The sequence below is a fragment of the Ambystoma mexicanum genome, chromosome 2q (assembly GCF_040938575.1).
Source record: "Ambystoma mexicanum isolate Mex_15411 chromosome 2q, UKY_AmexF1_1, whole genome shotgun sequence".
NCBI lineage: Eukaryota > Metazoa > Chordata > Amphibia > Caudata > Ambystomatidae > Ambystoma > Ambystoma mexicanum.
The window spans coordinates 125,557,481-125,579,344 of NC_090924.1; the positions used below are offsets into that span (position 1 = coordinate 125,557,481).

The window sequence follows — 21,864 nt, forward strand, 5'->3', positions numbered from 1 at the left end:
CTGAAATGGTCCATATTAGTTACATAGGTTAGTGTACCAAAGAAATAATACATTTTCATATACAGCTTCTTCATTTCTGTGTTCTGAGGGATTACCAGTTGTAAGAAATGCACTTGCCGGTACAGTGATTCCCTGGCTTTCTCTGGCCCGAGAAAGCTTTTCCTCTGAAGTGGGAACAGAAGTTGGACTGCTTCTGCTGAACTTCCTGAAAGCAGAGCTGGCGGGAGGAGGGACTTTTTGAGTGCTGGGAAAATTTGAGCTGGAAATTTGCATCGGCTGGACAGAGATTGCTTGGAGCAGCCAAAATATAATAACGGCCATGGCGCTCAAGTAAAGCAGAAAGCTTTTAGTATACACCTTTTGCACTCTTGTCAACGAAGCTGGGCTCTGTGAATGCTCACCCTACGCAAGAAAAGAGAACAGACTTTGCTGGTGACCTAAATATATCTCGCCTGATCGAGCCTGATCGAGCACGATCGAGCTCTGAGTGAGCAGCTGTGCAATGGTCATCTTTACCAAAGGGGAGATGCTGCTTTTTCCAGTGTCACGCCCATGCTCTCAGGGCTGGAGGGAGGAGGGCTGCTTTTTGTTTTTACAGGCAAAAGGAAAGGCCCAGCCCTCAGAGCTTCTGCCAATGCAGATCCCAGCAGGTGCAAAATAAAGGCTCTCCCCCACCTTGCCAGCTGCAGATTGATCAGAAGATTGCTAGTCTAGTGTGTTGGGCCACTTTCTCTCTTCTGTGTATCGTCCCCTCTTATTACATAAACAGCATAAGAGGAATAAAGGAAGGAAGGAAGGAAGGAAGGAACAGTGTATCGCAAGCACCTTCCACCCTGATGTCAATGGGCCACCAACCTTCGGGATGAGGAGGAGACCTGTGAAGACAGTCAGAGCGTGCCGACTGGGGCATTCATTTGGCTCATACACCGACAAGGCTTTCAGCGGCAGGAACAAACTTCAGGAATAGGCATTCTTGGCCTCGAATCCTAAGGGGGGTGCAAACGCTGAGGACAATTCCGTCAAATGCTCAAAGGACCGTGGCTCGTTGGTCTAGGGGTATGGTCCCGGGTTCAAATCCCGGACGAGCCCAATCAAGGTGGTTAACTTGAGCTCCTTTTTTTTGTTTTTTCAATGTTATTTTCATTGGACAGACTCTCTGGTTTTCTCGGTAAGCAGTAGTCGATGAACAATTCACTTCCTGAACCTCTTTGCGTGCCATGTCCTTGCGACAAGCACTTTGTGTTCTCTGTTAGCTCTCAGTAACATTCCTTGATTTGCTTGTGAGTTTTGGCCGTCCGATCTCAAAGTGGAAATATGTCCTTCCCTCTGTACGCTGCATAGGCCCTCAGCTGGCATACTTGTATATGTGCGCATGCTTGATAGGACGTATGTTTTAGGCTGGATTGTGTGAGCTTCAGGCGCAAGGCATTTGATTAGTCTTTAAGCAGGTCCACTTGCACTGCCCTTTGCACCTGTTCTCCCAGTCCCTACAAAGGTGAGCAAGCAGCTGTTTCTGTAGTGTAGTGGTTATCACGTTCGCCTCACACGCGAAAGGTCCCCGGTTCGAGACCGGGCAGAAACACTCTCTGCTGGCATTTTACACAAAATAGTTTTTTTCCCCTTTTGTCACACACAAATGTAAAGTATGAACTTATTTGCGTTCCCATGGAAATAGCATATGCTCTCAAGAGCTTGAGAAATACACTGGGAAGGCAAGCATCCTCACATGTATTCTGTATATGGGGCCAATAAAAAAATGCACGCGCTTGCATTTTGTGTATGTAATGTTGCAGAGCACAGAGAGGATTTATTTTCCCTACTGCTGGGTATTTGGGTCTCTGGGATCACAGTTGGGTCCGCTCCGTCCTCTGAAATGGTCCATATTAGTTACATAGGTTAGTGTACCAAAGAAATAATACATTTTCATATACAGCTTCTTCATTTCTGTGTTCTGAGGGATTACCAGTTGTAAGAAATGCACTTGCCGGTACAGTGATTCCCTGGCTTTCTCTGGCCCGAGAAAGCTTTTCCTCTGAAGTGGGAACAGAAGTTGGACTGCTTCTGCTGAACTTCCTGAAAGCAGAGCTGGCGGGAGGAGGGACTTTTTGAGTGCTGGGAAAATTTGAGCTGGAAATTTGCATCGGCTGGACAGAGATTGCTTGGAGCAGCCAAAATATAATAACGGCCATGGCGCTCAAGTAAAGCAGAAAGCTTTTAGTATACACCTTTTGCACTCTTGTCAACGAAGCTGGGCTCTGTGAATGCTCACCCTACGCAAGAAAAGAGAACAGACTTTGCTGGTGACCTAAATATATCTCGCCTGATCGAGCACGATCGAGCTCTGAGTGAGCAGCTGTGCAATGGTCATCTTTACCAAAGGGGAGATGCTGCTTTTTCCAGTGTCACGCCCATGCTCTCAGGGCTGGAGGGAGGAGGGCTGCTTTTTGTTTTTACAGGCAAAAGGAAAGGCCCAGCCCTCAGAGCTTCTGCCAATGCAGATCCCAGCAGGTGCAAAATAAAGGCTCTCCCCCACCTTGCCAGCTGCAGATTGATCAGAAGACTGCTAGTCTAGTGTGTTGGGCCACTTTCTCTCTTCTGTGTATCGTCCCCTCTTATTACATAAACAGCATAAGAGGAATAAAGGAAGGAAGGAAGGAAGGAAGGAACAGTGTATCGCAAGCACCTTCCACCCTGATGTCAATGGGCCACCAACCTTCGGGATGAGGAGGAGACCTGTGAAGACAGTCAGAGCGTGCCGACTGGGGCATTCATTTGGCTCATACACCGACAAGGCTTTCAGCGGCAGGAACAAACTTCAGGAATAGGCATTCTTGGCCTCGAATCCTAAGGGGGGTGCAAACGCTGAGGACAATTCCGTCAAATGCTCAAAGGACCGTGGCTCGTTGGTCTAGGGGTATGATTCTCGCTTTGGGTGCGAGAGGTCCCAATCAAGGTGGTTAACTTGAGCTCCTATTTTTTGTTTTTTCAATGTTATTTTCATTGGACAGACTCTCTGGTTTTCTCGGTAAGCAGTAGTCGATGAACAATTCACTTCCTGAACCTCTTTGCGTGCCATGTCCTTGCGACAAGCACTTTGTGTTCTCTGTTAGCTCTCAGTAACATTCCTTGATTTGCTTGTGAGTTTTGGCCGTCCGATCTCAAAGTGGAAATATGTCCTTCCCTCTGTACGCTGCATAGGCCCTCAGCTGGCATACTTGTATATGTGCGCATGCTTGATAGGACGTATGTTTTAGGCTGGATTGTGTGAGCTTCAGGCGCAAGGCATTTGATTAGTCTTTAAGCAGGTCCACTTGCACTGCCCTTTGCACCTGTTCTCCCAGTCCCTACAAAGGTGAGTAAGCAGCTGTTTCTGTAGTGTAGTGGTTATCACGTTCGCCTCACACGCGAAAGGTCCCCGGTTCGAGACCGGGCAGAAACACTCTCTGCTGGCATTTTACACAAAATAGTTTTTTTCCCCTTTTGTCACACACAAATGTAAAGTATGAACTTATTTGCGTTCCCATGGAAATAGCATATGCTCTCAAGAGCTTGAGAAATACACTGGGAAGGCAAGCATCCTCACATGTATTCTGTATATGGGGCCAATAAAAAAATGCACGCGCTTGCATTTTGTGTATGTAATGTTGCAGAGCACAGAGAGGATTTATTTTCCCTACTGCTGGGTATTTGAGTCTCTGGGATCACAGTTGGGTCCGCTCCGTCCTCTGAAATGGTCCATATTAGTTACATAGGTTAGTGTACCAAAGAAATAATACATTTTCATATACAGCTTCTTCATTTCTGTGTTCTGAGGGATTACCAGTTGTAAGAAATGCACTTGCCGGTACAGTGATTCCCTGGCTTTCTCTGGCCCGAGAAAGCTTTTCCTCTGAAGTGGGAACAGAAGTTGGACTGCTTCTGCTGAACTTCCTGAAAGCAGAGCTGGCGGGAGGAGGGACTTTTTGAGTGCTGGGAAAATTTGAGCTGGAAATTTGCATCGGCTGGACAGAGATTGCTTGGAGCAGCCAAAATATAATAACGGCCATGGCGCTCAAGTAAAGCAGAAAGCTTTTAGTATACACCTTTTGCACTCTTGTCAACGAAGCTGGGCTCTGTGAATGCTCACCCTACGCAAGAAAAGAGAACAGACTTTGCTGGTGACCTAAATATATCTCGCCTGATCGAGCCTGATCGAGCACGATCGAGCTCTGAGTGAGCAGCTGTGCAATGGTCATCTTTACCAAAGGGGAGATGCTGCTTTTTCCAGTGTCACGCCCATGCTCTCAGGGCTGGAGGGAGGAGGGCTGCTTTTTGTTTTTACAGGCAAAAGGAAAGGCCCAGCCCTCAGAGCTTCTGCCAATGCAGATCCCAGCAGGTGCAAAATAAAGGCTCTCCCCCACCTTGCCAGCTGCAGATTGATCAGAAGACTGCTAGTCTAGTGTGTTGGGCCACTTTCTCTCTTCTGTGTATCGTCCCCTCTTATTACATAAACAGCATAAGAGGAATAAAGGAAGGAAGGAAGGAAGGAAGGAACAGTGTATCGCAAGCACCTTCCACCCTGATGTCAATGGGCCACCAACCTTCGGGATGAGGAGGAGACCTGTGAAGACAGTCAGAGCGTGCCGACTGGGGCATTCATTTGGCTCATACACCGACAAGGCTTTCAGCGGCAGGAACAAACTTCAGGAATAGGCATTCTTGGCCTCGAATCCTAAGGGGGGTGCAAACGCTGAGGACAATTCCGTCAAATGCTCAAAAGACCGTGGCTCGTTGGTCTAGGGGTATGATTCTCGCTTTGGGTGCGAGAGGTCCCGGGTTCAAATCCCGGACGAGCCCAATCAAGGTGGTTAACTTGAGCTCCTTTTTTTTGTTTTTTCAATGTTATTTTCATTGGACAGACTCTCTGGTTTTCTCGGTAAGCAGTAGTCGATGAACAATTCACTTCCTGAACCTCTTTGCGTGCCATGTCCTTGCGACAAGCACTTTGTGTTCTCTGTTAGCTCTCAGTAACATTCCTTGATTTGCTTGTGAGTTTTGGCCGTCCGATCTCAAAGTGGAAATATGTCCTTCCCTCTGTACGCTGCATAGGCCCTCAGCTGGCATACTTGTATATGTGCGCATGCTTGATAGGACGTATGTTTTAGGCTGGATTGTGTGAGCTTCAGGCGCAAGGCATTTGATTAGTCTTTAAGCAGGTCCACTTGCACTGCCCTTTGCACCTGTTCTCCCAGTCCCTACAAAGGTGAGCAAGCAGCTGTTTCTGTAGTGTAGTGGTTATCACGTTCGCCTCACACGCGAAAGGTCCCCGGTTCGAGACCGGGCAGAAACACTCTCTGCTGGCATTTTACACAAAATAGTTTTTTTCCCCTTTTGTCACACACAAATGTAAAGTATGAACTTATTTGCGTTCCCATGGAAATAGCATATGCTCTCAAGAGCTTGAGAAATACACTGGGAAGGCAAGCATCCTCACATGTATTCTGTATATGGGGCCAATAAAAAAATGCACGCGCTTGCATTTTGTGTATGTAATGTTGCAGAGCACAGAGAGGATTTATTTTCCCTACTGCTGGGTATTTGGGTCTCTGGGATCACAGTTGGGTCCGCTCCGTCCTCTGAAATGGTCCATATTAGTTACATAGGTTAGTGTACCAAAGAAATAATACATTTTCATATACAGCTTCTTCATTTCTGTGTTCTGAGGGATTACCAGTTGTAAGAAATGCACTTGCCGGTACAGTGATTCCCTGGCTTTCTCTGGCCCGAGAAAGCTTTTCCTCTGAAGTGGGAACAGAAGTTGGACTGCTTCTGCTGAACTTCCTGAAAGCAGAGCTGGCGGGAGGAGGGACTTTTTGAGTGCTGGGAAAATTTGAGCTGGAAATTTGCATCGGCTGGACAGAGATTGCTTGGAGCAGCCAAAATATAATAACGGCCATGGCGCTCAAGTAAAGCAGAAAGCTTTTAGTATACACCTTTTGCACTCTTGTCAACGAAGCTGGGCTCTGTGAATGCTCACCCTACGCAAGAAAAGAGAACAGACTTTGCTGGTGACCTAAATATATCTCGCCTGATCGAGCACGATCGAGCTCTGAGTGAGCAGCTGTGCAATGGTCATCTTTACCAAAGGGGAGATGCTGCTTTTTCCAGTGTCACGCCCATGCTCTCAGGGCTGGAGGGAGGAGGGCTGCTTTTTGTTTTTACAGGCAAAAGGAAAGGCCCAGCCCTCAGAGCTTCTGCCAATGCAGATCCCAGCAGGTGCAAAATAAAGGCTCTCCCCCACCTTGCCAGCTGCAGATTGATCAGAAGACTGCTAGTCTAGTGTGTTGGGCCACTTTCTCTCTTCTGTGTATCGTCCCCTCTTATTACATAAACAGCATAAGAGGAATAAAGGAAGGAAGGAAGGAAGGAACAGTGTATCGCAAGCACCTTCCACCCTGATGTCAATGGGCCACCAACCTTCGGGATGAGGAGGAGACCTGTGAAGACAGTCAGAGCGTGCCGACTGGGGCATTCATTTGGCTCATACACCGACAAGGCTTTCAGCGGCAGGAACAAACTTCAGGAATAGGCATTCTTGGCCTCGAATCCTAAGGGGGGTGCAAACGCTGAGGACAATTCCGTCAAATGCTCAAAGGACCGTGGCTCGTTGGTCTAGGGGTATGATTCTCGCTTTGGGTGCGAGAGGTCCCGGGTTCAAATCCCGGACGAGCCCAATCAAGGTGGTTAACTTGAGCTCCTTTTTTTGTTTTTTCAATGTTATTTTCATTGGACAGACTCTCTGGTTTTCTCGGTAAGCAGTAGTCGATGAACAATTCACTTCCTGAACCTCTTTGCGTGCCATGTCCTTGCGACAAGCACTTTGTGTTCTCTGTTAGCTCTCAGTAACATTCCTTGATTTGCTTGTGAGTTTTGGCCGTCCGATCTCAAAGTGGAAATATGTCCTTCCCTCTGTACGCTGCATAGGCCCTCAGCTGGCATACTTGTATATGTGCGCATGCTTGATAGGACGTATGTTTTAGGCTGGATTGTGTGAGCTTCAGGCGCAAGGCATTTGATTAGTCTTTAAGCAGGTCCACTTGCACTGCCCTTTGCACCTGTTCTCCCAGTCCCTACAAAGGTGAGCAAGCAGCTGTTTCTGTAGTGTAGTGGTTATCACGTTCGCCTCACACGCGAAAGGTCCCCGGTTCGAGACCGGGCAGAAACACTCTCTGCTGGCATTTTACACAAAATAGTTTTTTTCCCCTTTTGTCACACACAAATGTAAAGTATGAACTTATTTGCGTTCTCATGGAAATAGCATATGCTCTCAAGAGCTTGAGAAATACACTGGGAAGGCAAGCATCCTCACATGTATTCTGTATATGGGGCCAATAAAAAAATGCACGCGCTTGCATTTTGTGTATGTAATGTTGCAGAGCACAGAGAGGATTTATTTTCCCTACTGCTGGGTATTTGGGTCTCTGGGATCACAGTTGGGTCCGCTCCGTCCTCTGAAATGGTCCATATTAGTTACATAGGTTAGTGTACCAAAGAAATAATACATTTTCATATACAGCTTCTTCATTTCTGTGTTCTGAGGGATTACCAGTTGTAAGAAATGCACTTGCCGGTACAGTGATTCCCTGGCTTTCTCTGGCCCGAGAAAGCTTTTCCTCTGAAGTGGGAACAGAAGTTGGACTGCTTCTGCTGAACTTCCTGAAAGCAGAGCTGGCGGGAGGAGGGACTTTTTGAGTGCTGGGAAAATTTGAGCTGGAAATTTGCATCGGCTGGACAGAGATTGCTTGGAGCAGCCAAAATATAATAACGGCCATGGCGCTCAAGTAAAGCAGAAAGCTTTTAGTATACACCTTTTGCACTCTTGTCAACGAAGCTGGGCTCTGTGAATGCTCACCCTACGCAAGAAAAGAGAACAGACTTTGCTGGTGACCTAAATATATCTCGCTGATCGAGCACGATCGAGCTCTGAGTGAGCAGCTGTGCAATGGTCATCTTTACCAAAGGGGAGATGCTGCTTTTTCCAGTGTCACGCCCATGCTCTCAGGGCTGGAGGGAGGAGGGCTGCTTTTTGTTTTTACAGGCAAAAGGAAAGGCCCAGCCCTCAGAGCTTCTGCCAATGCAGATCCCAGCAGGTGCAAAATAAAGGCTCTCCCCCACCTTGCCAGCTGCAGATTGATCAGAAGACTGCTAGTCTAGTGTGTTGGGCCACTTTCTCTCTTCTGTGTATCGTCCCCTCTTATTACATAAACAGCATAAGAGGAATAAAGGAAGGAAGGAAGGAAGGAAGGAACAGTGTATCGCAAGCACCTTCCACCCTGATGTCAATGGGCCACCAACCTTCGGGATGAGGAGGAGACCTGTGAAGACAGTCAGAGCGTGCCGACTGGGGCATTCATTTGGCTCATACACCGACAAGGCTTTCAGCGGCAGGAACAAACTTCAGGAATAGGCATTCTTGGCCTCGAATCCTAAGGGGGGTGCAAACGCTGAGGACAATTCCGTCAAATGCTCAAAGGACCGTGGCTCGTTGGTCTAGGGGTATGATTCTCGCTTTGGGTGCGAGAGGTCCCGGGTTCAAATCCCGGACGAGCCCAATCAAGGTGGTTAACTTGAGCTCCTTTTTTTTGTTTTTTCAATGTTATTTTCATTGGACAGACTCTCTGGTTTTCTCGGTAAGCAGTAGTCGATGAACAATTCACTTCCTGAACCTCTTTGCGTGCCATGTCCTTGCGACAAGCACTTTGTGTTCTCTGTTAGCTCTCAGTAACATTCCTTGATTTGCTTGTGAGTTTTGGCCGTCCGATCTCAAAGTGGAAATATGTCCTTCCCTCTGTACGCTGCATAGGCCCTCAGCTGGCATACTTGTATATGTGCGCATGCTTGATAGGACGTATGTTTTAGGCTGGATTGTGTGAGCTTCAGGCGCAAGGCATTTGATTAGTCTTTAAGCAGGTCCACTTGCACTGCCCTTTGCACCTGTTCTCCCAGTCCCTACAAAGGTGAGCAAGCAGCTGTTTCTGTAGTGTAGTGGTTATCACGTTCGCCTCACACGCGAAAGGTCCCCTGTTCGAGACCGGGCAGAAACACTCTCTGCTGGCATTTTACACAAAATAGTTTTTTTCCCCTTTTGTCACACACAAATGTAAAGTATGAACTTATTTGCGTTCCCATGGAAATAGCATATGCTCTCAAGAGCTTGAGAAATACACTGGGAAGGCAAGCATCCTCACATGTATTCTGTATATGGGGCCAATAAAAAAATGCACGCGCTTGCATTTTGTGTATGTAATGTTGCAGAGCACAGAGAGGATTTATTTTCCCTACTGCTGGGTATTTGGGTCTCTGGGATCACAGTTGGGTCCGCTCCGTCCTCTGAAATGGTCCATATTAGTTACATAGGTTAGTGTACCAAAGAAATAATACATTTTCATATACAGCTTCTTCATTTCTGTGTTCTGAGGGATTACCAGTTGTAAGAAATGCACTTGCCGGTACAGTGATTCCCTGGCTTTCTCTGGCCCGAGAAAGCTTTTCCTCTGAAGTGGGAACAGAAGTTGGACTGCTTCTGCTGAACTTCCTGAAAGCAGAGCTGGCGGGAGGAGGGACTTTTTGAGTGCTGGGAAAATTTGAGCTGGAAATTTGCATCGGCTGGACAGAGATTGCTTGGAGCAGCCAAAATATAATAACGGCCATGGCGCTCAAGTAAAGCAGAAAGCTTTTAGTATACACCTTTTGCACTCTTGTCAACGAAGCTGGGCTCTGTGAATGCTCACCCTACGCAAGAAAAGAGAACAGACTTTGCTGGTGACCTAAATATATCTCGCCTGATCGAGCCTGATCGAGCACGATCGAGCTCTGAGTGAGCAGCTGTGCAATGGTCATCTTTACCAAAGGGGAGATGCTGCTTTTTCCAGTGTCACGCCCATGCTCTCAGGGCTGGAGGGAGGAGGGCTGCTTTTTGTTTTTACAGGCAAAAGGAAAGGCCCAGCCCTCAGAGCTTCTGCCAATGCAGATCCCAGCAGGTGCAAAATAAAGGCTCTCCCCCACCTTGCCAGCTGCAGATTGATCAGAAGACTGCTAGTCTAGTGTGTTGGGCCACTTTCTCTCTTCTGTGTATCGTCCCCTCTTATTACATAAACAGCATAAGAGGAATAAAGGAAGGAAGGAAGGAAGGAAGGAAGGAACAGTGTATCGCAAGCACCTTCCACCCTGATGTCAATGGGCCACCAACCTTCGGGATGAGGAGGAGACCTGTGAAGACAGTCAGAGCGTGCCGACTGGGGCATTCATTTGGCTCATACACCGACAAGGCTTTCAGCGGCAGGAACAAACTTCAGGAATAGGCATTCTTGGCCTCGAATCCTAAGGGGGGTGCAAACGCTGAGGACAATTCCGTCAAATGCTCAAAGGACCGTGGCTCGTTGGTCTAGGGGTATGATTCTCGCTTTGGGTGCGAGAGGTCCCGGGTTCAAATCCCGGACGAGCCCAATCAAGGTGGTTAACTTGAGCTCCTTTTTTTTGTTTTTTCAATGTTATTTTCATTGGACAGACTCTCTGGTTTTCTCGGTAAGCAGTAGTCGATGAACAATTCACTTCCTGAACCTCTTTGCGTGCCATGTCCTTGCGACAAGCACTTTGTGTTCTCTGTTAGCTCTCAGTAACATTCCTTGATTTGCTTGTGAGTTTTGGCCGTCCGATCTCAAAGTGGAAATATGTCCTTCCCTCTGTACGCTGCATAGGCCCTCAGCTGGCATACTTGTATATGTGCGCATGCTTGATAGGACGTATGTTTTAGGCTGGATTGTGTGAGCTTCAGGCGCAAGGCATTTGATTAGTCTTTAAGCAGGTCCACTTGCACTGCCCTTTGCACCTGTTCTCCCAGTCCCTACAAAGGTGAGCAAGCAGCTGTTTCTGTAGTGTAGTGGTTATCACGTTCGCCTCACACGCGAAAGGTCCCCGGTTCGAGACCGGGCAGAAACACTCTCTGCTGGCATTTTACACAAAATAGTTTTTTTCCCCTTTTGTCACACACAAATGTAAAGTATGAACTTATTTGCGTTCCCATGGAAATAGCATATGCTCTCAAGAGCTTGAGAAATACACTGGGAAGGCAAGCATCCTCACATGTATTCTGTATATGGGGCCAATAAAAAAATGCACGCGCTTGCATTTTGTGTATGTAATGTTGCAGAGCACAGAGAGGATTTATTTTCCCTACTGCTGGGTATTTGGGTCTCTGGGATCACAGTTGGGTCCGCTCCGTCCTCTGAAATGGTCCATATTAGTTACATAGGTTAGTGTACCAAAGAAATAATACATTTTCATATACAGCTTCTTCATTTCTGTGTTCTGAGGGATTACCAGTTGTAAGAAATGCACTTGCCGGTACAGTGATTCCCTGGCTTTCTCTGGCCCGAGAAAGCTTTTCCTCTGAAGTGGGAACAGAAGTTGGACTGCTTCTGCTGAACTTCCTGAAAGCAGAGCTGGCGGGAGGAGGGACTTTTTGAGTGCTGGGAAAATTTGAGCTGGAAATTTGCATCGGCTGGACAGAGATTGCTTGGAGCAGCCAAAATATAATAACGGCCATGGCGCTCAAGTAAAGCAGAAAGCTTTTAGTATACACCTTTTGCACTCTTGTCAACGAAGCTGGGCTCTGTGAATGCTCACCCTACGCAAGAAAAGAGAACAGACTTTGCTGGTGACCTAAATATATCTCGCCTGATCGAGCACGATCGAGCTCTGAGTGAGCAGCTGTGCAATGGTCATCTTTACCAAAGGGGAGATGCTGCTTTTTCCAGTGTCACGCCCATGCTCTCAGGGCTGGAGGGAGGAGGGCTGCTTTTTGTTTTTACAGGCAAAAGGAAAGGCCCAGCCCTCAGAGCTTCTGCCAATGCAGATCCCAGCAGGTGCAAAATAAAGGCTCTCCCCCACCTTGCCAGCTGCAGATTGATCAGAAGACTGCTAGTCTAGTGTGTTGGGCCACTTTCTCTCTTCTGTGTATCGTCCCCTCTTATTACATAAACAGCATAAGAGGAATAAAGGAAGGAAGGAAGGAAGGAACAGTGTATCGCAAGCACCTTCCACCCTGATGTCAATGGGCCACCAACCTTCGGGATGAGGAGGAGACCTGTGAAGACAGTCAGAGCGTGCCGACTGGGGCATTCATTTGGCTCATACACCGACAAGGCTTTCAGCGGCAGGAACAAACTTCAGGAATAGGCATTCTTGGCCTCGAATCCTAAGGGGGGTGCAAACGCTGAGGACAATTCCGTCAAATGCTCAAAGGACCGTGGCTCGTTGGTCTAGGGGTATGATTCTCGCTTTGGGTGCGAGAGGTCCCGGGTTCAAATCCCGGACGAGCCCAATCAAGGTGGTTAACTTGAGCTCCTTTTTTTGTTTTTTCAATGTTATTTTCATTGGACAGACTCTCTGGTTTTCTCGGTAAGCAGTAGTCGATGAACAATTCACTTCCTGAACCTCTTTGCGTGCCATGTCCTTGCGACAAGCACTTTGTGTTCTCTGTTAGCTCTCAGTAACATTCCTTGATTTGCTTGTGAGTTTTGGCCGTCCGATCTCAAAGTGGAAATATGTCCTTCCCTCTGTACGCTGCATAGGCCCTCAGCTGGCATACTTGTATATGTGCGCATGCTTGATAGGACGTATGTTTTAGGCTGGATTGTGTGAGCTTCAGGCGCAAGGCATTTGATTAGTCTTTAAGCAGGTCCACTTGCACTGCCCTTTGCACCTGTTCTCCCAGTCCCTACAAAGGTGAGCAAGCAGCTGTTTCTGTAGTGTAGTGGTTATCACGTTCGCCTCACACGCGAAAGGTCCCCGGTTCGAGACCGGGCAGAAACACTCTCTGCTGGCATTTTACACAAAATAGTTTTTTTCCCCTTTTGTCACACACAAATGTAAAGTATGAACTTATTTGCGTTCTCATGGAAATAGCATATGCTCTCAAGAGCTTGAGAAATACACTGGGAAGGCAAGCATCCTCACATGTATTCTGTATATGGGGCCAATAAAAAAATGCACGCGCTTGCATTTTGTGTATGTAATGTTGCAGAGCACAGAGAGGATTTATTTTCCCTACTGCTGGGTATTTGGGTCTCTGGGATCACAGTTGGGTCCGCTCCGTCCTCTGAAATGGTCCATATTAGTTACATAGGTTAGTGTACCAAAGAAATAATACATTTTCATATACAGCTTCTTCATTTCTGTGTTCTGAGGGATTACCAGTTGTAAGAAATGCACTTGCCGGTACAGTGATTCCCTGGCTTTCTCTGGCCCGAGAAAGCTTTTCCTCTGAAGTGGGAACAGAAGTTGGACTGCTTCTGCTGAACTTCCTGAAAGCAGAGCTGGCGGGAGGAGGGACTTTTTGAGTGCTGGGAAAATTTGAGCTGGAAATTTGCATCGGCTGGACAGAGATTGCTTGGAGCAGCCAAAATATAATAACGGCCATGGCGCTCAAGTAAAGCAGAAAGCTTTTAGTATACACCTTTTGCACTCTTGTCAACGAAGCTGGGCTCTGTGAATGCTCACCCTACGCAAGAAAAGAGAACAGACTTTGCTGGTGACCTAAATATATCTCGCTGATCGAGCACGATCGAGCTCTGAGTGAGCAGCTGTGCAATGGTCATCTTTACCAAAGGGGAGATGCTGCTTTTTCCAGTGTCACGCCCATGCTCTCAGGGCTGGAGGGAGGAGGGCTGCTTTTTGTTTTTACAGGCAAAAGGAAAGGCCCAGCCCTCAGAGCTTCTGCCAATGCAGATCCCAGCAGGTGCAAAATAAAGGCTCTCCCCCACCTTGCCAGCTGCAGATTGATCAGAAGACTGCTAGTCTAGTGTGTTGGGCCACTTTCTCTCTTCTGTGTATCGTCCCCTCTTATTACATAAACAGCATAAGAGGAATAAAGGAAGGAAGGAAGGAAGGAAGGAACAGTGTATCGCAAGCACCTTCCACCCTGATGTCAATGGGCCACCAACCTTCGGGATGAGGAGGAGACCTGTGAAGACAGTCAGAGCGTGCCGACTGGGGCATTCATTTGGCTCATACACCGACAAGGCTTTCAGCGGCAGGAACAAACTTCAGGAATAGGCATTCTTGGCCTCGAATCCTAAGGGGGGTGCAAACGCTGAGGACAATTCCGTCAAATGCTCAAAGGACCGTGGCTCGTTGGTCTAGGGGTATGATTCTCGCTTTGGGTGCGAGAGGTCCCGGGTTCAAATCCCGGACGAGCCCAATCAAGGTGGTTAACTTGAGCTCCTTTTTTTTGTTTTTTCAATGTTATTTTCATTGGACAGACTCTCTGGTTTTCTCGGTAAGCAGTAGTCGATGAACAATTCACTTCCTGAACCTCTTTGCGTGCCATGTCCTTGCGACAAGCACTTTGTGTTCTCTGTTAGCTCTCAGTAACATTCCTTGATTTGCTTGTGAGTTTTGGCCGTCCGATCTCAAAGTGGAAATATGTCCTTCCCTCTGTACGCTGCATAGGCCCTCAGCTGGCATACTTGTATATGTGCGCATGCTTGATAGGACGTATGTTTTAGGCTGGATTGTGTGAGCTTCAGGCGCAAGGCATTTGATTAGTCTTTAAGCAGGTCCACTTGCACTGCCCTTTGCACCTGTTCTCCCAGTCCCTACAAAGGTGAGCAAGCAGCTGTTTCTGTAGTGTAGTGGTTATCACGTTCGCCTCACACGCGAAAGGTCCCCTGTTCGAGACCGGGCAGAAACACTCTCTGCTGGCATTTTACACAAAATAGTTTTTTTCCCCTTTTGTCACACACAAATGTAAAGTATGAACTTATTTGCGTTCCCATGGAAATAGCATATGCTCTCAAGAGCTTGAGAAATACACTGGGAAGGCAAGCATCCTCACATGTATTCTGTATATGGGGCCAATAAAAAAATGCACGCGCTTGCATTTTGTGTATGTAATGTTGCAGAGCACAGAGAGGATTTATTTTCCCTACTGCTGGGTATTTGGGTCTCTGGGATCACAGTTGGGTCCGCTCCGTCCTCTGAAATGGTCCATATTAGTTACATAGGTTAGTGTACCAAAGAAATAATACATTTTCATATACAGCTTCTTCATTTCTGTGTTCTGAGGGATTACCAGTTGTAAGAAATGCACTTGCCGGTACAGTGATTCCCTGGCTTTCTCTGGCCCGAGAAAGCTTTTCCTCTGAAGTGGGAACAGAAGTTGGACTGCTTCTGCTGAACTTCCTGAAAGCAGAGCTGGCGGGAGGAGGGACTTTTTGAGTGCTGGGAAAATTTGAGCTGGAAATTTGCATCGGCTGGACAGAGATTGCTTGGAGCAGCCAAAATATAATAACGGCCATGGCGCTCAAGTAAAGCAGAAAGCTTTTAGTATACACCTTTTGCACTCTTGTCAACGAAGCTGGGCTCTGTGAATGCTCACCCTACGCAAGAAAAGAGAACAGACTTTGCTGGTGACCTAAATATATCTCGCCTGATCGAGCACGATCGAGCTCTGAGTGAGCAGCTGTGCAATGGTCATCTTTACCAAAGGGGAGATGCTGCTTTTTCCAGTGTCACGCCCATGCTCTCAGGGCTGGAGGGAGGAGGGCTGCTTTTTGTTTTTACAGGCAAAAGGAAAGGCCCAGCCCTCAGAGCTTCTGCCAATGCAGATCCCAGCAGGTGCAAAATAAAGGCTCTCCCCCACCTTGCCAGCTGCAGATTGATCAGAAGACTGCTAGTCTAGTGTGTTGGGCCACTTTCTCTCTTCTGTGTATCGTCCCCTCTTATTACATAAACAGCATAAGAGGAATAAAGGAAGGAAGGAAGGAAGGAACAGTGTATCGCAAGCACCTTCCACCCTGATGTCAATGGGCCACCAACCTTCGGGATGAGGAGGAGACCTGTGAAGACAGTCAGAGCGTGCCGACTGGGGCATTCATTTGGCTCATACACCGACAAGGCTTTCAGCGGCAGGAACAAACTTCAGGAATAGGCATTCTTGGCCTCGAATCCTAAGGGGGGTGCAAACGCTGAGGACAATTCCGTCAAATGCTCAAAGGACCGTGGCTCGTTGGTCTAGGGGTATGATTCTCGCTTTGGGTGCGAGAGGTCCCAATCAAGGTGGTTAACTTGAGCTCCTATTTTTTGTTTTTTCAATGTTATTTTCATTGGACAGACTCTCTGGTTTTCTCGGTAAGCAGTAGTCGATGAACAATTCACTTCCTGAACCTCTTTGCGTGCCATGTCCTTGCGACAAGCACTTTGTGTTCTCTGTTAGCTCTCAGTAACATTCCTTGATTTGCTTGTGAGTTTTGGCCGTCCGATCTCAAAGTGGAAATATGTCCTTCCCTCTGTACGCTGCATAGGCCCTCAGCTGGCATACTTGTATATGTGCGCATGCTTGATAGGACGTATGTTTTAGGCTGGATTGTGTGAGCTTCAGGCGCAAGGCATTTGATTAGTCTTTAAGCAGGTCCACTTGCACTGCCCTTTGCACCTGTTCTCCCAGTCCCTACAAAGGTGAGTAAGCAGCTGTTTCTGTAGTGTAGTGGTTATCACGTTCGCCTCACACGCGAAAGGTCCCCGGTTCGAGACCGGGCAGAAACACTCTCTGCTGGCATTTTACACAAAATAGTTTTTTTCCCCTTTTGTCACAAACAAATGTAAAGTATGAACTTATTTGCGTTCCCATGGAAATAGCATATGCTCTCAAGAGCTTGAGAAATACACTGGGAAGGCAAGCATCCTCACATGTATTCTGTATATGGGGCCAATAAAAAAATGCACGCGCTTGCATTTTGTGTATGTAATGTTGCAGAGCACAGAGAGGATTTATTTTCCCTACTGCTGGGTATTTGAGTCTCTGGGATCACAGTTGGGTCCGCTCCGTCCTCTGAAATGGTCCATATTAGTTACATAGGTTAGTGTACCAAAGAAATAATACATTTTCATATACAGCTTCTTCATTTCTGTGTTCTGAGGGATTACCAGTTGTAAGAAATGCACTTGCCGGTACAGTGATTCCCTGGCTTTCTCTGGCCCGAGAAAGCTTTTCCTCTGAAGTGGGAACAGAAGTTGGACTGCTTCTGCTGAACTTCCTGAAAGCAGAGCTGGCGGGAGGAGGGACTTTTTGAGTGCTGGGAAAATTTGAGCTGGAAATTTGCATCGGCTGGACAGAGATTGCTTGGAGCAGCCAAAATATAATAACGGCCATGGCGCTCAAGTAAAGCAGAAAGCTTTTAGTATACACCTTTTGCACTCTTGTCAACGAAGCTGGGCTCTGTGAATGCTCACCCTACGCAAGAAAAGAGAACAGACTTTGCTGGTGACCTAAATATATCTCGCCTGATCGAGCCTGATCGAGCACGATCGAGCTCTGAGTGAGCAGCTGTGCAATGGTCATCTTTACCAAAGGGGAGATGCTGCTTTTTCCAGTGTCACGCCCATGCTCTCAGGGCTGGAGGGAGGAGGGCTGCTTTTTGTTTTTACAGGCAAAAGGAAAGGCCCAGCCCTCAGAGCTTCTGCCAATGCAGATCCCAGCAGGTGCAAAATAAAGGCTCTCCCCCACCTTGCCAGCTGCAGATTGATCAGAAGACTGCTAGTCTAGTGTGTTGGGCCACTTTCTCTCTTCTGTGTATCGTCCCCTCTTATTACATAAACAGCATAAGAGGAATAAAGGAAGGAAGGAAGGAAGGAAGGAACAGTGTATCGCAAGCACCTTCCACCCTGATGTCAATGGGCCACCAACCTTCGGGATGAGGAGGAGACCTGTGAAGACAGTCAGAGCGTGCCGACTGGGGCATTCATTTGGCTCATACACCGACAAGGCTTTCAGCGGCAGGAACAAACTTCAGGAATAGGCATTCTTGGCCTCGAATCCTAAGGGGGGTGCAAACGCTGAGGACAATTCCGTCAAATGCTCAAAGGACCGTGGCTCGTTGGTCTAGGGGTATGATTCTCGCTTTGGGTGCGAGAGGTCCCGGGTTCAAATCCCGGACGAGCCCAATCAAGGTGGTTAACTTGAGCTCCTTTTTTTTGTTTTTTCAATGTTATTTTCATTGGACAGACTCTCTGGTTTTCTCGGTAAGCAGTAGTCGATGAACAATTCACTTCCTGAACCTCTTTGCGTGCCATGTCCTTGCGACAAGCACTTTGTGTTCTCTGTTAGCTCTCAGTAACATTCCTTGATTTGCTTGTGAGTTTTGGCCGTCCGATCTCAAAGTGGAAATATGTCCTTCCCTCTGTACGCTGCATAGGCCCTCAGCTGGCATACTTGTATATGTGCGCATGCTTGATAGGACGTATGTTTTAGGCTGGATTGTGTGAGCTTCAGGCGCAAGGCATTTGATTAGTCTTTAAGCAGGTCCACTTGCACTGCCCTTTGCACCTGTTCTCCCAGTCCCTACAAAGGTGAGCAAGCAGCTGTTTCTGTAGTGTAGTGGTTATCACGTTCGCCTCACACGCGAAAGGTCCCCGGTTCGAGACCGGGCAGAAACACTCTCTGCTGGCATTTTACACAAAATAGTTTTTTTCCCCTTTTGTCACACACAAATGTAAAGTATGAACTTATTTGCGTTCCCATGGAAATAGCATATGCTCTCAAGAGCTTGAGAAATACACTGGGAAGGCAAGCATCCTCACATGTATTCTGTATATGGGGCCAATAAAAAAATGCACGCGCTTGCATTTTGTGTATGTAATGTTGCAGAGCACAGAGAGGATTTATTTTCCCTACTGCTGGGTATTTGGGTCTCTGGGATCACAGTTGGGTCCGCTCCGTCCTCTGAAATGGTCCATATTAGTTACATAGGTTAGTGTACCAAAGAAATAATACATTTTCATATACAGCTTCTTCATTTCTGTGTTCTGAGGGATTACCAGTTGTAAGAAATGCACTTGCCGGTACAGTGATTCCCTGGCTTTCTCTGGCCCGAGAAAGCTTTTCCTCTGAAGTGGGAACAGAAGTTGGACTGCTTCTGCTGAACTTCCTGAAAGCAGAGCTGGCGGGAGGAGGGACTTTTTGAGTGCTGGGAAAATTTGAGCTGGAAATTTGCATCGGCTGGACAGAGATTGCTTGGAGCAGCCAAAATATAATAACGGCCATGGCGCTCAAGTAAAGCAGAAAGCTTTTAGTATACACCTTTTGCACTCTTGTCAACGAAGCTGGGCTCTGTGAATGCTCACCCTACGCAAGAAAAGAGAACAGACTTTGCTGGTGACCTAAATATATCTCGCCTGATCGAGCACGATCGAGCTCTGAGTGAGCAGCTGTGCAATGGTCATCTTTACCAAAGGGGAGATGCTGCTTTTTCCAGTGTCACGCCCATGCTCTCAGGGCTGGAGGGAGGAGGGCTGCTTTTTGTTTTTACAGGCAAAAGGAAAGGCCCAGCCCTCAGAGCTTCTGCCAATGCAGATCCCAGCAGGTGCAAAATAAAGGCTCTCCCCCACCTTGCCAGCTGCAGATTGATCAGAAGACTGCTAGTCTAGTGTGTTGGGCCACTTTCTCTCTTCTGTGTATCGTCCCCTCTTATTACATAAACAGCATAAGAGGAATAAAGGAAGGAAGGAAGGAAGGAACAGTGTATCGCAAGCACCTTCCACCCTGATGTCAATGGGCCACCAACCTTCGGGATGAGGAGGAGACCTGTGAAGACAGTCAGAGCGTGCCGACTGGGGCATTCATTTGGCTCATACACCGACAAGGCTTTCAGCGGCAGGAACAAACTTCAGGAATAGGCATTCTTGGCCTCGAATCCTAAGGGGGGTGCAAACGCTGAGGACAATTCCGTCAAATGCTCAAAGGACCGTGGCTCGTTGGTCTAGGGGTATGATTCTCGCTTTGGGTGCGAGAGGTCCCGGGTTCAAATCCCGGACGAGCCCAATCAAGGTGGTTAACTTGAGCTCCTTTTTTTGTTTTTTCAATGTTATTTTCATTGGACAGACTCTCTGGTTTTCTCGGTAAGCAGTAGTCGATGAACAATTCACTTCCTGAACCTCTTTGCGTGCCATGTCCTTGCGACAAGCACTTTGTGTTCTCTGTTAGCTCTCAGTAACATTCCTTGATTTGCTTGTGAGTTTTGGCCGTCCGATCTCAAAGTGGAAATATGTCCTTCCCTCTGTACGCTGCATAGGCCCTCAGCTGGCATACTTGTATATGTGCGCATGCTTGATAGGACGTATGTTTTAGGCTGGATTGTGTGAGCTTCAGGCGCAAGGCATTTGATTAGTCTTTAAGCAGGTCCACTTGCACTGCCCTTTGCACCTGTTCTCCCAGTCCCTACAAAGGTGAGCAAGCAGCTGTTTCTGTAGTGTAGTGGTTATCACGTTCGCCTCACACGCGAAAGGTCCCCGGTTCGAGACCGGGCAGAAACACTCTCTGCTGGCATTTTACACAAAATAGTTTTTTTCCCCTTTTGTCACACACAAATGTAAAGTATGAACTTATTTGCGTTCTCATGGAAATAGCATATGCTCTCAAGAGCTTGAGAAATACACTGGGAAGGCAAGCATCCTCACATGTATTCTGTATATGGGGCCAATAAAAAAATGCACGCGCTTGCATTTTGTGTATGTAATGTTGCAGAGCACAGAGAGGATTTATTTTCCCTACTGCTGGGTATTTGGGTCTCTGGGATCACAGTTGGGTCCGCTCCGTCCTCTGAAATGGTCCATATTAGTTACATAGGTTAGTGTACCAAAGAAATAATACATTTTCATATACAGCTTCTTCATTTCTGTGTTCTGAGGGATTACCAGTTGTAAGAAATGCACTTGCCGGTACAGTGATTCCCTGGCTTTCTCTGGCCCGAGAAAGCTTTTCCTCTGAAGTGGGAACAGAAGTTGGACTGCTTCTGCTGAACTTCCTGAAAGCAGAGCTGGCGGGAGGAGGGACTTTTTGAGTGCTGGGAAAATTTGAGCTGGAAATTTGCATCGGCTGGACAGAGATTGCTTGGAGCAGCCAAAATATAATAACGGCCATGGCGCTCAAGTAAAGCAGAAAGCTTTTAGTATACACCTTTTGCACTCTTGTCAACGAAGCTGGGCTCTGTGAATGCTCACCCTACGCAAGAAAAGAGAACAGACTTTGCTGGTGACCTAAATATATCTCGCTGATCGAGCACGATCGAGCTCTGAGTGAGCAGCTGTGCAATGGTCATCTTTACCAAAGGGGAGATGCTGCTTTTTCCAGTGTCACGCCCATGCTCTCAGGGCTGGAGGGAGGAGGGCTGCTTTTTGTTTTTACAGGCAAAAGGAAAGGCCCAGCCCTCAGAGCTTCTGCCAATGCAGATCCCAGCAGGTGCAAAATAAAGGCTCTCCCCCACCTTGCCAGCTGCAGATTGATCAGAAGACTGCTAGTCTAGTGTGTTGGGCCACTTTCTCTCTTCTGTGTATCGTCCCCTCTTATTACATAAACAGCATAAGAGGAATAAAGGAAGGAAGGAAGGAAGGAAGGAACAGTGTATCGCAAGCACCTTCCACCCTGATGTCAATGGGCCACCAACCTTCGGGATGAGGAGGAGACCTGTGAAGACAGTCAGAGCGTGCCGACTGGGGCATTCATTTGGCTCATACACCGACAAGGCTTTCAGCGGCAGGAACAAACTTCAGGAATAGGCATTCTTGGCCTCGAATCCTAAGGGGGGTGCAAACGCTGAGGACAATTCCGTCAAATGCTCAAAGGACCGTGGCTCGTTGGTCTAGGGGTATGATTCTCGCTTTGGGTGCGAGAGGTCCCGGGTTCAAATCCCGGACGAGCCCAATCAAGGTGGTTAACTTGAGCTCCTTTTTTTTGTTTTTTCAATGTTATTTTCATTGGACAGACTCTCTGGTTTTCTCGGTAAGCAGTAGTCGATGAACAATTCACTTCCTGAACCTCTTTGCGTGCCA

At 47.5% G+C, this 21,864-nt stretch overlaps 18 non-coding genes across 18 annotated transcripts; all 18 read left to right on the forward strand.

Annotated features, from left to right (window-relative positions):
• Window positions 1-1,509: 1,509 nt before the first annotated feature.
• On the forward strand, window positions 1,510-1,582 carry TRNAV-CAC (transfer RNA valine (anticodon CAC)). The gene has a single exon. It is a non-coding gene; the product is annotated as a tRNA-Val (tRNA).
• A 1,784-nt stretch (window positions 1,583-3,366) lies between these two features.
• Window positions 3,367-3,439, forward strand: TRNAV-CAC (transfer RNA valine (anticodon CAC)). The gene has a single exon. It is a non-coding gene; the product is annotated as a tRNA-Val (tRNA).
• Window positions 3,440-4,764: 1,325 nt separating this feature from the next.
• On the forward strand, window positions 4,765-4,836 carry TRNAP-UGG (transfer RNA proline (anticodon UGG)). Its single transcript has one exon. It is a non-coding gene; the product is annotated as a tRNA-Pro (tRNA).
• A 420-nt stretch (window positions 4,837-5,256) lies between these two features.
• TRNAV-CAC (transfer RNA valine (anticodon CAC)) lies at window positions 5,257-5,329 on the forward strand. The gene has a single exon. It is a non-coding gene; the product is annotated as a tRNA-Val (tRNA).
• A 1,311-nt stretch (window positions 5,330-6,640) lies between these two features.
• Window positions 6,641-6,712, forward strand: TRNAP-UGG (transfer RNA proline (anticodon UGG)). Its single transcript has one exon. It is a non-coding gene; the product is annotated as a tRNA-Pro (tRNA).
• Window positions 6,713-7,131: 419 nt separating this feature from the next.
• Window positions 7,132-7,204, forward strand: TRNAV-CAC (transfer RNA valine (anticodon CAC)). Its single transcript has one exon. It is a non-coding gene; the product is annotated as a tRNA-Val (tRNA).
• Window positions 7,205-8,518: 1,314 nt separating this feature from the next.
• TRNAP-UGG (transfer RNA proline (anticodon UGG)) lies at window positions 8,519-8,590 on the forward strand. The gene has a single exon. It is a non-coding gene; the product is annotated as a tRNA-Pro (tRNA).
• A 1,822-nt stretch (window positions 8,591-10,412) lies between these two features.
• Window positions 10,413-10,484, forward strand: TRNAP-UGG (transfer RNA proline (anticodon UGG)). Its single transcript has one exon. It is a non-coding gene; the product is annotated as a tRNA-Pro (tRNA).
• Window positions 10,485-10,904: 420 nt separating this feature from the next.
• On the forward strand, window positions 10,905-10,977 carry TRNAV-CAC (transfer RNA valine (anticodon CAC)). The gene has a single exon. It is a non-coding gene; the product is annotated as a tRNA-Val (tRNA).
• Window positions 10,978-12,288: 1,311 nt separating this feature from the next.
• Window positions 12,289-12,360, forward strand: TRNAP-UGG (transfer RNA proline (anticodon UGG)). Its single transcript has one exon. It is a non-coding gene; the product is annotated as a tRNA-Pro (tRNA).
• A 419-nt stretch (window positions 12,361-12,779) lies between these two features.
• TRNAV-CAC (transfer RNA valine (anticodon CAC)) lies at window positions 12,780-12,852 on the forward strand. The gene has a single exon. It is a non-coding gene; the product is annotated as a tRNA-Val (tRNA).
• A 1,314-nt stretch (window positions 12,853-14,166) lies between these two features.
• TRNAP-UGG (transfer RNA proline (anticodon UGG)) lies at window positions 14,167-14,238 on the forward strand. The gene has a single exon. It is a non-coding gene; the product is annotated as a tRNA-Pro (tRNA).
• Window positions 14,239-16,511: 2,273 nt separating this feature from the next.
• TRNAV-CAC (transfer RNA valine (anticodon CAC)) lies at window positions 16,512-16,584 on the forward strand. The gene has a single exon. It is a non-coding gene; the product is annotated as a tRNA-Val (tRNA).
• Window positions 16,585-17,909: 1,325 nt separating this feature from the next.
• Window positions 17,910-17,981, forward strand: TRNAP-UGG (transfer RNA proline (anticodon UGG)). The gene has a single exon. It is a non-coding gene; the product is annotated as a tRNA-Pro (tRNA).
• Window positions 17,982-18,401: 420 nt separating this feature from the next.
• Window positions 18,402-18,474, forward strand: TRNAV-CAC (transfer RNA valine (anticodon CAC)). Its single transcript has one exon. It is a non-coding gene; the product is annotated as a tRNA-Val (tRNA).
• Window positions 18,475-19,785: 1,311 nt separating this feature from the next.
• TRNAP-UGG (transfer RNA proline (anticodon UGG)) lies at window positions 19,786-19,857 on the forward strand. Its single transcript has one exon. It is a non-coding gene; the product is annotated as a tRNA-Pro (tRNA).
• A 419-nt stretch (window positions 19,858-20,276) lies between these two features.
• Window positions 20,277-20,349, forward strand: TRNAV-CAC (transfer RNA valine (anticodon CAC)). The gene has a single exon. It is a non-coding gene; the product is annotated as a tRNA-Val (tRNA).
• Window positions 20,350-21,663: 1,314 nt separating this feature from the next.
• On the forward strand, window positions 21,664-21,735 carry TRNAP-UGG (transfer RNA proline (anticodon UGG)). The gene has a single exon. It is a non-coding gene; the product is annotated as a tRNA-Pro (tRNA).
• Window positions 21,736-21,864: the final 129 nt, after the last annotated feature.